This window comes from Haliotis asinina, chromosome 1 (genome assembly GCF_037392515.1).
Source record: "Haliotis asinina isolate JCU_RB_2024 chromosome 1, JCU_Hal_asi_v2, whole genome shotgun sequence".
In the NCBI taxonomy this organism is placed as follows: Eukaryota; Metazoa; Mollusca; class Gastropoda; order Lepetellida; family Haliotidae; genus Haliotis; species Haliotis asinina.
The window spans coordinates 103,974,150-103,986,980 of record NC_090280.1 but is presented as its reverse complement, the minus strand read 5'-3'; the positions used below and the strand labels follow the sequence as shown (position 1 = coordinate 103,986,980).

Below are 12,831 nucleotides of genomic sequence, written 5' to 3'. Positions count from 1 at the left end.
TTTTGTAAACAGTAATTGTAATGATGTTAGTTGGCCAGACTGCATTGGCTCTTGGTTATAGTTGCATGAACTGCATGGGACATACACCTTCATGTTGAGTGTAGTGTGCACCGTCCAGACTATAGAACTTGGCACTGACTCCTCTTCACTTGTGTTACACAGGTGGCATCCAAATCAAACTAATGCCAAGTCGGAATCTGATCCAAATTATGTTTAAGTCAAAACAGATTTGTCAAAATTAGGTGTTACTGATAAGGTGTTATTACATTTTAAGAATGACAAGTTATGTTGAACAAGCACCTGTCAATGTAACTGAATCCTCTGTGTAGCAGTTGTTATTACATGATGATGTAAATGTGCCTCTTTCTGCAAGATTGAGGGTAACTAGTAAATCAGAAGAAGTGATGTTGAACAAGCACCTGTCAGCAGGAAGATAATGAGTTGAAGTGTGATGGGTAGCATCTTCCCAGTACCAATACTGTATACCTGTTGCCCAGCAGAGTGTGTGTGTGTTGAGGAGAGGAATCCAGTTCTCGTCAGTAAGTGCACCTCGCCATGCAGCACAAGACATCATTTCTCACTTTGTCTACTCTGACAGAACCGTATCTATAAACAATCCCTTTTAAAATTGATGAGAGAATTGTGCAGTACCATGCTGTCATTTGTAGAACAGATCAGGTGAATAATGAATGTAGAGACTGAACACCATAGTTTCTGAGTTGTGGTGTAGGTGTTTGTAATTGTTGAGGTGAGTTACAACAGATGGTTTAGCTAGGCAGCCCAGGGGAGGACCTGGCATAGGGCAGAAACACTGTTTTAGACTGTTGCCTAGTCTGTGAGAATATTTGCTTACAGAATAGAAACATACAGCTTCTTTTGAATTGAAAACTACCCCCCACTAAGATGGGAGGATTCTCAACATGTGAAAAATCTATGCTTGCTTCATTGAAGGCTTTAGTGTTACAGTAAGGATTGACTAGAGGGGCGTTCAGGGCCCGTAATACAGACTAACGCTCTTCGTTATGCACAATGTCAGATGATGGACTCGATGATTAGTTAATGAACGATCATGAATGAGAAATGAAAGGTTTCCATAAAATCAAAAATATCACCTAATTGTCTACTGATATCAAATACATCAAATTGAGTTGATAAATTAAAAAATATCTGAGGTTTGCAAAGGATATTTATACCTTTATCAACGAGTGTTGATATAATTGGCATCTGTAGACACGCGGATGAGATTCTGTTTATCATCATTTTTCATTAGTTTTCAATGAAAATTGTATATCTCAGAACTGCCGGTAGATTTGCAGTGCAGCATGTCATAGCATTGTGACTTCAACTTCATGATATCCTAGTATTGTCAGGGCATTGTACAAAATCTACTGTCAAAACGATATCTCCTGATCTCATACAAGCATTATCTCCTGCAGAACACAGTTTTGGACGATAAATATTGAAATAAATTATCCTACACTGAAAACCACACAGTAAGATATACTGTCACTTGATATGGTTTATTTAAACATTTTCTTTGTCTGAAAACCAGTTGCAAGAGGAACCAGCCATGTTCATTTTTTTATGTGCTTTCTAGTCTGAAGACTTTCTGGAAATAAACCACTTTGCAAACAAAAGTATCAGATTACTTTGGTTTCAGTGTTCAGTAAATGAATCAATAATGAGGAGAGACACACCCACTGGTCGATAAGTCTGTGAAGATGAGAAGACTGATGTTGCCCCAGATAAAGTTGTCTAACCCTTACCATACAGTCATTAGTGGAAATCATTTTCTATTCTGTAGTATTTTTATCAGCTCTAGTGTTTATGGAGGCAGATTGAGTTATGAATTTCAACTTAAAAGGTTATGTTTAGTTCAACACCATCACTCACTATATAAACATAAGTCTCAGTAGATCGCTTGCCTCTTTTAGTTACCACCAACTGTATCAAAACATTGCACTTAAAGATTGAAAGAACGGAAATCCATAAGTTTTCTTCTGGGAAATCAATTACTTAGATGGACACTTCTGTCTTAAAGTTAATGTCTGTATGTATGGAAAACATCTGCAGCATTTGGTCAGCTGTAGGCTGCAGGATGCTGGCATGTCTCCACCTGTGGAGGTCAACTGCAGGACCAAGTGATGGCTGTAGGATAATAACATAAACATGCACAAAGACAGGTGCTCTCATTATCAAATTGACAAGCTGGCAGCCATGATTTCCTCTACCACGCTTTAGTGACAGAGACACATGGGGCATGACTGCATTCCTGGTGTGTAAAAACTGGAACATTTCCCTCATTTCTGGACAATATAAGAGGATAATGGTGTCATTACTTGTGACAGTTACACGTTTGTGTTGTGGGTGTTGTGCTGGGCCTTGTTGTTGCTTCTGTTGTAGTTGACTAACCATGTGGCATTGGTTTCCACTTTTTATTCCCAGGTTTTGCTGTAGCTTTGTTTTACATGAAGTAAGTTTTAAAAACAGAATAACCATCCATAATCCAGATCTGTAATCTAGATTAGTTTAGGTCACACTTGAAGTTCAGAATATCTGTGACAAAGTCACTCAATTCTATAACTTAATATATACTGTAAATCATTACATTTTTGCGAGCATGATATTTTTGCAATAATTGCAAATGACTTGAGCTCGCAAAACTATCATGACGCAATTTGCTGGTAGAATGCAATGAATAATCAGCAAACAACCTGTCCTATCTCCGCTTTATTATTAACCACTTCATATAATTAACAATAGATCTAGACAATACAGACATTAAGCAATGACAACAACGCGAAGAATGACTAATTCCTAGCATTACACGTACCCCCGTGTGACATGTCAAACAATGGATACCTGAACAAAAGTCACCCTATCAATACGTCCAATAGTCCAGACAGGCACCAACCACGCAACACACATTTCTCAGAGACTGTTTGAAGGGCCGAGATCATCCAGCGGGCAAGAACAGGTGTCATGACACTTATCTGGAGATCAACAGCTTAGCCGACACTAACTTAACTGGTCCTTCATCAGTGCCAATTTATTAGAGTCATTCCAGTTAATTTAATCCCTTTGAACTGTTTTAAGCTTATCTGGCCTATGCAGCAATTGTTGTTTTTAGGAAAACGTCACTGATTGCATGCGGAAGTACTCCACTGAATGGTGTTCAAGATTAGCGGCAAACTTTAATATGTGATTGGATTTACTTCAGATAAAACTTTCAGATGCAAGTAAGCTTTGAAACTGTCAAACTAAACTATGTTTAAAGAATTAGGGAAGTCGCAAAAATATTGTGACGTAAAAACGTCTGTTGGTCGCCACTCGCAAAAATATCATGACGTAAAAATTTCGTGATTTACAGTACATGTCAGATATGTTCATGTTGACACTGAAGATAGGCAGTTTGTTGTGCTGTTTATTCCCACATGATGATGAGGTCATTTACACTGGTAATAATGCATATTCTAAATGCACGGGCATGTTAACAAGTGTCAGAGGGGTACACCTAGAACATCATGTAGACTACCAGTTGTGGGGCTCCTTCTGTTTTGAATACTGCAGTGGCTGAACAGGTTAGTGCTGGTGAGTACTCTCACTCTATAGTGTGGGTTCAAGCCCCATGTGTGTGAGGTGACTCAGCCACCAAACAGTACATGTTACGTTGATACAGAACATCAGTTGATGATATCTGGATCTTATTGTGATCAATCACCCAAGAAAATGTTAAAATTTCTTTAGCAATCACACTGGCCCAAATCTCATCCCATCATATCTCAAGCACCCAATTCTCATCTATTCTCACCTCAAGACCGGAAATCAAACGGATGCAAATTCCCTATCATGTCAATGTATAGATATGTAATGAATCAAGATGTACTGTAGCAGTGATTATGGAAGTGTATATGGTGTTGTACAAGAGCAGTGTGTTATGTTGTATTTGTGGTGTGAGAGTGACAGTCTAAACTGACCTATGACAGCTCCAGACAACCTGCTTGTGTTGTCTGTTCACTGGGTGTACCTCTGTCTTATCCATGTAATTCCTGATTGTGTGAAGCTGCAGCATCGTATCTGTCAGATCTTTGAATGCTGGATTGATGCAGACGTTCAATCATGCTTTGTGGTTTAAGGAGAAGTGTTTTCAACAGCCTTGTAAAATATCAATTGATGTACATCAACAGGTTTAGGTTAAGACACATCTGATGGTTGTGAAAACACGGAAGCCAGCACACAACTAACAGACTAACCTGGCCATTTTAATATACTGTAGAATAATGAATATGCATGGACACAGATACCATGCCTACTACACAAACTGTGTGAGCTGGTGACAGATTGCCTGGAGCAAATGTGAAAGAAAAAGTAGCAATGATTGTGCCCTGTTATCATGCTTTAATATCAGATATCTGTGTTAAAGACCCAAGCAAATCATCAGATTGAACATAAATGCTGGGGTTACCAGAACATCAGTCAGGACTGTTGGGAACTGAGGCTGTTTATATTGACATATGGCATAGCTGTGTATAATTGCTTGTTGATCAAGCGCTGTGTAAGAGGTGAGTTGTTTTGTCGACAAACTTCCTTTCTTGTCCTTGTGACATCGTTGATATGATGTCAAAGCTATAAAATATAGAATAATTCCCAGTATGTCAGTTTTTACAGGGTACAAGCAGTTCCCCGCCGTCTTGTGTTTGATGCTGTATAATGACAACATCGTTCTAAAGTACAATTAGAATGTGCCCCTATCCTATGTGGCGAGGTACAGAGTCAGACTGATTCAATGTGTTCCATTCCATTCAGTGTCGTTCTGACTCACAGACCTGTCGATACTGTTGTCTCTGAACTAAAGTAACTTTCATTGTTCACTGAGTTCATTTAAATGCATTTGAAGGAATTACACTTTTTGTGGAAATAGTTTGAAGACAGTGTGATGCTTAAGTGCTGTAGATCAGGCTGTGATCTGGCTGTGATATTGTGGTGTGTTATATCAGTAGTGTTTGTCTGGTAGTTTACACTAGGCCAGTGATATCAGTGACCACAGCGGTGAGTCACTGCACTGGTATTCCCAATACAGAGACTGGCTGGCCAGCCAACCAGCACACGTCTTATATTCACTGCCAACAAGGTGGAGTAACTGTTTCACTCTGCTAGCTAAGCTATATCCTCTGTGTTGCAGTTATTACCTTCGTCATAAATATCTCATGGCACTCTGTTTGAAAAATATTAATTAATACCTGTAGAGATGTTGAGATGGTTTGCTGCAGAAAAGAAATGCTGATGATAGAATGCTTGTGGTTGGAACTCATGCATATTAATGTGAAATGTTTGTTTTTAGGATATGTTACCTTACAGCTGATCTCATTACTTCACGACTGAGCTCATGGACACAGACACCCTGAACATATGGATATTGCTCATTGTAGTGATGGAAAAAATATTGACTGTGATCCATACGATATTTGTGACTTTTGCTAAATATTATCTGTATTTGCAAGCAACATTTATCTTCTCCCAGAGGGTGAGAGTGCACTATAATTCTATATAGCATGAAAGATTCACTGACTCACTCACAATGCGCACGAGTATATTAGTCATCAGATAAACATATGTTTATGTCAAGATATTGATTTCTTTGTGTCAGTCTTGAATTGGATGAAAAATGTATCGTATTGCTTTGACACTGTACATCATTTAGCAATCAGGTTCTTGTAGTGTATTCATTTCCAACAGTGCATAGGTAAGTAATTAAATCTATTTCCATGACTTCTCAAGGCCTCATCTCCACATTCCATTCCTTAATGACATAGCATTAGGTTTGATTACAGTAACATGGATTGATAATGATGAAAGTCACGCTGCCTGACCCCATCACCTTGTTGACACTACTGGTTTAGTTGGTGTACTTCTACAGGTGTGTTCAGTTGGGCATAGATCTGGATGTTCAGCCAACTAATTCATCACAGCACTGGTACAGAATGCATTCCTTGTGAGACTGGTGTTTATTGATTGCCATTCTTCCTGATGGTACTGTGGCTGCTGGTGCCCTCCCTCCCTCTGATGGGGCCGCTGTGACAGCCTGCCTTCAGTATGTTGGTCTCCCAACAGTCTAGTGAACATTTGCATCATTGATGGCAGCTGTACAAGGGAGGACCAGAGACGCTTGTTGATCTGTGGTGTTGTTTCATTAATCATCAGGACTCGCCAGGGATCAGGGGAGATAACTGAAGGTGCTTAAAGCTCTGGACCTTGGGGCAACTGAACACATGTATGAATACAGATTGTTGTATTGCTCAGGGGCTACGCTTTGTAGGACTTATCTCATTTGTAGACTCTGTGTATTATAACTAGTGTGTTAGAGTGGGAAGTTTGTGGTTTGATTGTGGGTCACATCTTACTCAAGGATGTTAGAACATGGTACATGTTGTTACCTTGCCTATATAATTTAGGATTAAGGCTGAAAACAACGACTGGTCAACTTGGAGTCAGTGTAATAAGTTGATACGCTGAGGCGTGATATTTGTTTTGCACACACCACTCATGTATGTTTAAAGGTTTATTGGTATATGAGGGTAATTCATTTTTAACACTCTGTCATACCTTTTTTCACACAAGGTCTCCCTCTACAAATCACAGAACTGCACATCTCCTTACTTGACAATGTCTACTACTGCTCCTTGATGCTACTATTGTGTACGGAAGGAAAGAAAAATTGGAAAACATAGCATATATGCATCACAGCAATGGTGAACGGTCTTACTCTTAGAATCATTTACAGACGTATTTATCTGAAGAAAGTATTGTGTTATTGCTTATTTACCTGTATAAACTAGAGTAGCAATGTTGTGGTGCATATATGAAACGAAACATAAGATTACTGATGTGCCATTATATTTGATTCAGTACTCTAAATCGACTCTCAAGTTTTTCAGGTACTCATTTATAGAAAAAAATAGTAAGTATGTACTCCTGATGTTGAAAAAATTATCTGGAGTATATTCTCCCTTTGTCTCCTAACCATCCCACTGTGTTTAACGGATATTGATATTCATTACTTACTGGCTACGCAGTGCATCCTTAAATAAACCAGGTGTGTGTACAGAAACATATGGATTTGTCATGAGTCTTGTAAAGCAACACATATTGACATAGAGTAATTGTCTTCAATATTCACATTACCAGCTACATTCCTCAGTTGAATCCCGACCTAGAATCCCTGGCAATATCTGACAATACTCCCCACCACTGGTCATGTGGTCATTGTGTTAAGTATTGACACTAGGACTCAGGAATGTATTCTGCCATTAATATATATAGCTATGGCCTGATTGCCAATACTACAACGGCTGACTGCATGTCTGTTTCAGCTCTCAGTATGAGAGGAGGACACAGTGTGTGACCTGTAGGAGGTTATCAAGTTGTCACATACGACATTAATGTGTATTTTATAACACATGAGCTGAGGTGTGACAAGCAGCCAGTGCAGTAAGCATGGGGTTTCTGTCAGAAACAATTTGATGTATGAGTGTTCTACAAGTGTTATTGTCCTCAAGGAGATCCCTTGTGTAATGTGGAGGAATATTTTGCTTTGAGCATGTTAAGTAGTTGAATAAACACTATAGGTGTTCTCACCACGTTACTTGAGAGAAAAATCAGCCCTCCACACATCTTGCATGTTCATAAATATCACTTCCAAATGATTCAAGGGCACACTATGCTGCCAATGATGTTTATTTAAGTGTGGGAATTGTTTGTTGTACTGGCTGCTTGCTACAGAGATATGAGATTGATCATCTTCATTTATCCAGGGAATCTTGACATTTAGTTTCCATTGGAACCCTGGATTTGATTAGTTGAATATTTGTAGTGTCAGGCTGTTTAATAGAACTCAATGCATAGCTATGGTAGTGAATTGAGCGGAAGATATTTGTCTTAAAATTTAGTTATAACACCCAGTTTAATTTCCCATGATCACTGCTTGGATGAAGTTTGTTTGAATGTTTAATTTCACAATTTAGCACTGATGTTATCTTTGGAAAACAGCATTTATTTGCTGTCAGGAAAACACTATTTGAACACATTAGTTTTGGAACTGAAATCTGTAAAATCTGGCATATAGTTTCATGTGTATTAGGTTTGAGGAGTGCCAACAGGACAATTGGAGAATGGCAAAGTGACATTTCTTGCATTTGTGACTGAAAATTTAACAATGCCAGGTTTCAGTGTCCTGATCTTTGGTTTGCTTAGAATGTGAAAGAAATCATACAGCTTGGAGTTGATGAATTGTGAAGAACTTGTAATGAATTAGTCCACTGTCTTGGAATGCAAGCCACTGACGCCATCTCCAAGACTATAATACCCCGTCGAGGCCGTATAATGCAAATGATGGACAGTACTGACGTAAGCAGACTGGGATCAGCAATGGTGGTAACGGATCTGCCATTTGCCCTACAAGGCTTCATGTTTGCTAGTGGCATTAGGGATTGTAATATCAGTATTGATCTGGTGGAGGAAGCTATGTCACACAGACCTGAATCACTACCACTGATGCCATGGTCAGGTATAAAGAGAGATCTCTACCACTAGTGCCATTGTCAGGTGTAAAAAGAGATCTCTACCACTGGTGCCATTGTCAGGTGTAAAGAGAGATCTCTACCACTGGTGCCATGGTCAGATATAAAGAGAGATCTCAACCACTGGTGCCATGGTCAGGTGTAACGAGAGATCTCGACCATTGGTGCTGTGGTGAGGATTACCTCCAATATCAAACTGAGATGCTGGGATATCACAGGAATGCTCTCTCAGCTAACCCTAATTCACAAGGCTGAGTTAGAAGCTAACAAACTACAGAGAGTTCCGCCCACCTCTCCCTGCTAGGACCTACACACAGGTGAATTATTGATGCTTCTTGATGCCATTCTGATTCTGTAGCATGAATACCAGTGATCCACCTGGTGTGGTGACACATGTGCGGTAGAATCACCCTTGATTGCTATAAAGTATAATGATCACAAGGGTGGTCAGGACGTTTTTGAAGAATCACTTTTGTGGCAACTTAAGCTTGGTGTTGATGAAACACTGTGTTCATGATTCCTACTGGATACATTCCAGCCTGTGTTCGATGTCTGACATCATTCATGGCTACCTCCAAAAGCAGTGAAAGAGCATATTCATTTTGTAGAATTACGACTCTGGCTAACCAGAGAACAAAGATTCATCGAGGTTACAGATCTTGAGATTTGCTGGCAACATTCGATATGAACCTTGGATGTCTAATTGCAAAAGTACCAGATATTGTTGGTGTCATACAGCTGTACTAATGCTTAGTCTATGACTGTATATAATTATACCCCTGCTACAAAGTAACGGGGGTGTGTAGCATTCATTCCGTCGGTCCATCCTTCCGTCCAGAAACTTTGTTGGAGCATATCTCTTAAAGCTTACATGTTAGGTTCACTAGACTTCACATGTTAATCATTACCCACAGATGTGCCTCTTGCTATTATGAAGTTGTTATGCTGAAACTCTACATGTGAGGTTCACAATGACCCACAGATATGCCAGGGGCTAGTTTTTGCAGAATGTGATTATTCAAAATGTGATGTTAATTTTTCACTTTTCATGGTCTTTATTTGTGTCATATGTACCAATATGTGCACCAAGTTTATTCTCTGTATCTAGATTAGTTATTTCTATGAGGTTATCAACATGTGATTTATTTTCCGCATCTACGTGGGTTGTTTTGTTCATGTCATAGGTATAAATATAGTTCTGATGATTCTAAATAGTTAATTTCTTCACTTCATGTATGCAAATAAAGGCGTTCTTGGCAAAACTATTATCTAATACAGTCAGTCCGCGTTAGTCCGGACCCCGACAATCCGATTCCCGCGATATCCGAACAATAACTACCTGTCACCAATCTTGTTTACTATGTAAATTCATTATCTGTTGATTCAGTAATCCGGTGCTTCACTCTCCGTATCCGGACGCTAATCAGTGGTAACAGATTAGCTAATTACACACAGTTTTGCTTCATTAATCTGGCGGTACATCAAAAAGGTTCGGATAATCCCTTCACACCATGAGCCCCATTCAGTGGTAATTGTTAAGTGACACCTCCGAGTTGAAGATGTCGTAAGTTTGTGATTTTGATCATTTAGTAGGTCTCACTTTTGGTTAGTTGGAGTAATACCTGTCATGCTTACTTCCTGTATAAAACACTGATCGTGTCAAAATGAGATCAGCTGACGCTTGTCAGTCATAATGGCAAGACCCGCCCCTAGTCTTAAAATATGTGAAATTACTGCCGTACGAAAAAAAAAAGAAATTTGTACATACAAAGAGAAAACCCGAAAGCCAGTTTTGATCTTATGTGAAACATTTTGGTCAAGAATTCGGACATTCTATCGGCAAGAGCACAATTTCGAACATCTGATATGGTTTGTGATTGGCTACGACCATTTGACAGACAGATGCAATCACGTGGTTGACACGTGATCTTACTTTGTGACAATGCTGCCAGGCACAAGTGTGCCAATGACCAACGTGAAAGTTCATTTCATTCACTGCATTTCATCCAGTGTGCCGACCGGCCTCAAATGCTTAATCTCCAAGAAGCATCGAGAAACCTGGACCGAAGTAAAAAGCTCCACCATTCAGAACTGTTACTGTCATGTAGATTTCTATCACAAGTGAGTTTTGTTACGTTATCCAGACATGATTATACGCATTGATTGGATATTATATGAATATTCAAGTTATGTCTGCAAACTGTAATAAAGTCTTTTGAAAATTGTAAACGTTCGTATATTTTTGTATTGCCATGTCAAATGGAAGTAACTCTACTGTAGTTGTGTTCATAAAAGTTCGTTTCAGTAGTCCGTACGTTTCACTATCCGAACGTTTTTGATGAAAAACAGAAGTGTCCGGATTATCGCGGCCTGACTGTATGTATATAAAGTTTGGTAGCATCAAGTTATGTGAGCTGTTGATTCCTGTCACATTATATCACTATCAGTCATTTCCATGTTCCAAAGAGGGAAGTTGGGCTGCGTGAGCTGTGCTCACTTCTACACTTGTTTTGATAGTAACAAACTAACTCACATGAATTGAAATGGAGACCCAGGGAGGCCAGAGATTCAGAACATGAGGAAATCTAGACTTGCTTCATTTAAGGCTTTAGCAGTGCAGAGAGGGCTTGGCCATAGGGAAAATAATGTGGTTCAGAGACTGTGAGACAGACTATCATACAGCGTATAATTCTATCATGGGTGTCATGCCACAGATGTTGTCTTACATTCTTCTGCATCGGTTGGTGCTGCAACGTCAATAGTTCTTGAGACCAGATGGAAAAAATGTTGTCAGATCTGTTATTTTGTTTTAGTTCTTTGGTTATCAATAAGTGCAGCTTGTTTTTGTCATTACACTCCTTAGCATTGCAAAACCAAGAAAATCATGCACCAAGTAACAACAGTCATCCAGAGTTGTTTGTTCTCTCTCAAGTGTAATCAGTGTTTCATTACTTTGTCTTACATGAAATTTACTGGTCTGTCTAGATATGCCTGTTTCTCAGTCAGGACTCTGACCTGTGGAGGGCATCTGAGGGTGTGTCCTATGAGATACTTAGGTGAAGCAACCCCACAAAATAATGTACACAACTAAAATGTGTGTATGTTCATTGTCCTGCCTTTCCTTGCCCTCTCATCTACTAGATAATTGAGACGTCTGTTGTCTGTCCCAGTAGACCATGATACTGCCCGTGATACTCAGAGGAGGGGTTGCAGAAGTGTACAGAGACTGCAATTAGTCCTGATCAATACTGGGTATTCCTGTATCCTGAACACCTCCTGCCACCTTAAACATTCATGAGTTCTCTGTCAGCAGTGGCGCTCTATCTGGGAAGACTCAGTACGAATAGTGGAAGGCTGCAAGAAGGATTGTGCTGTGTAATTAGCATCTTGTAGTGATTTTCTAATGGTTGTTTGAAGGGTAAATTCCCTGTGAAGTTGGTGTGGTTTCAGCGACAGGTGGCAGGCACCCTGTACATGCTGTAGTTTGTAATCATCTTCGTTTTCACTTTCCCACTCCAGGGTTACCTAACCAGTGAGGATTCTGGCTTAGTATAAGAGGCCACCAAAAGGAATATGTGGTCAGGCTATGTACCTTAGTTGATAGAATATTGTTCATAATATCGATCACAGGATTATCAGATCTGTACTTAATTGTCTATAGCCTTTGATATAACTGGAATAGTGCTGAATGTGGCGTATTCATAGATGTTAGAAAAAGAATTTATTCTAATTATCCAAGTTATTTGGTATGCAGTAGGTGGGTTCAGTGTCCTGATACTAGTGATAGAGTGTGTCATTGTATTACAGTGTCACTGTATCGCAGTGTTGGGAACAATGTTAAAAATTGTTTAAGGTAATGTTTCCTTAAAGTCTTCAGTCTTGTTTGGTAATGTCATGTCTTGATTGTATGATATAAAGTTCTTTAAAGTACACGACTTAAGCAAAATGAATACAATGACATGTGGAAATTGTTGAGACACCTCCCTGTATGTTATACTGTGTATTCCCTGCCAGGCTTGACTTTATTTTCAAGGTCCCCACAACCCTTTTGTTAAAGTTTGATATCTCATGAAGTGTGGTACCTCATGTCTTCAAATTTGGTCAACCCCCATTGGGTGATTACACAGAAGTAAGTTGATTGTGTTGACCTTGACCTCATTTCCATGATCACCACAACTCTTTGACCACTCATCAAACTCTTGACACAATGTTTGATGAACTGTTATACCCAATATGACCACTTTTTGAACTTATG

General features: G+C 39.3%; 1 protein-coding gene across 1 annotated transcript in view; it reads left to right on the top strand.

The window, feature by feature from the left end:
* The window catches only part of LOC137257648 (lissencephaly-1 homolog A-like), a 50,684-nt gene that overhangs the window by 10,322 nt on the left and 27,531 nt on the right, over positions 1-12,831 (top strand). The window lies entirely within an intron of this gene.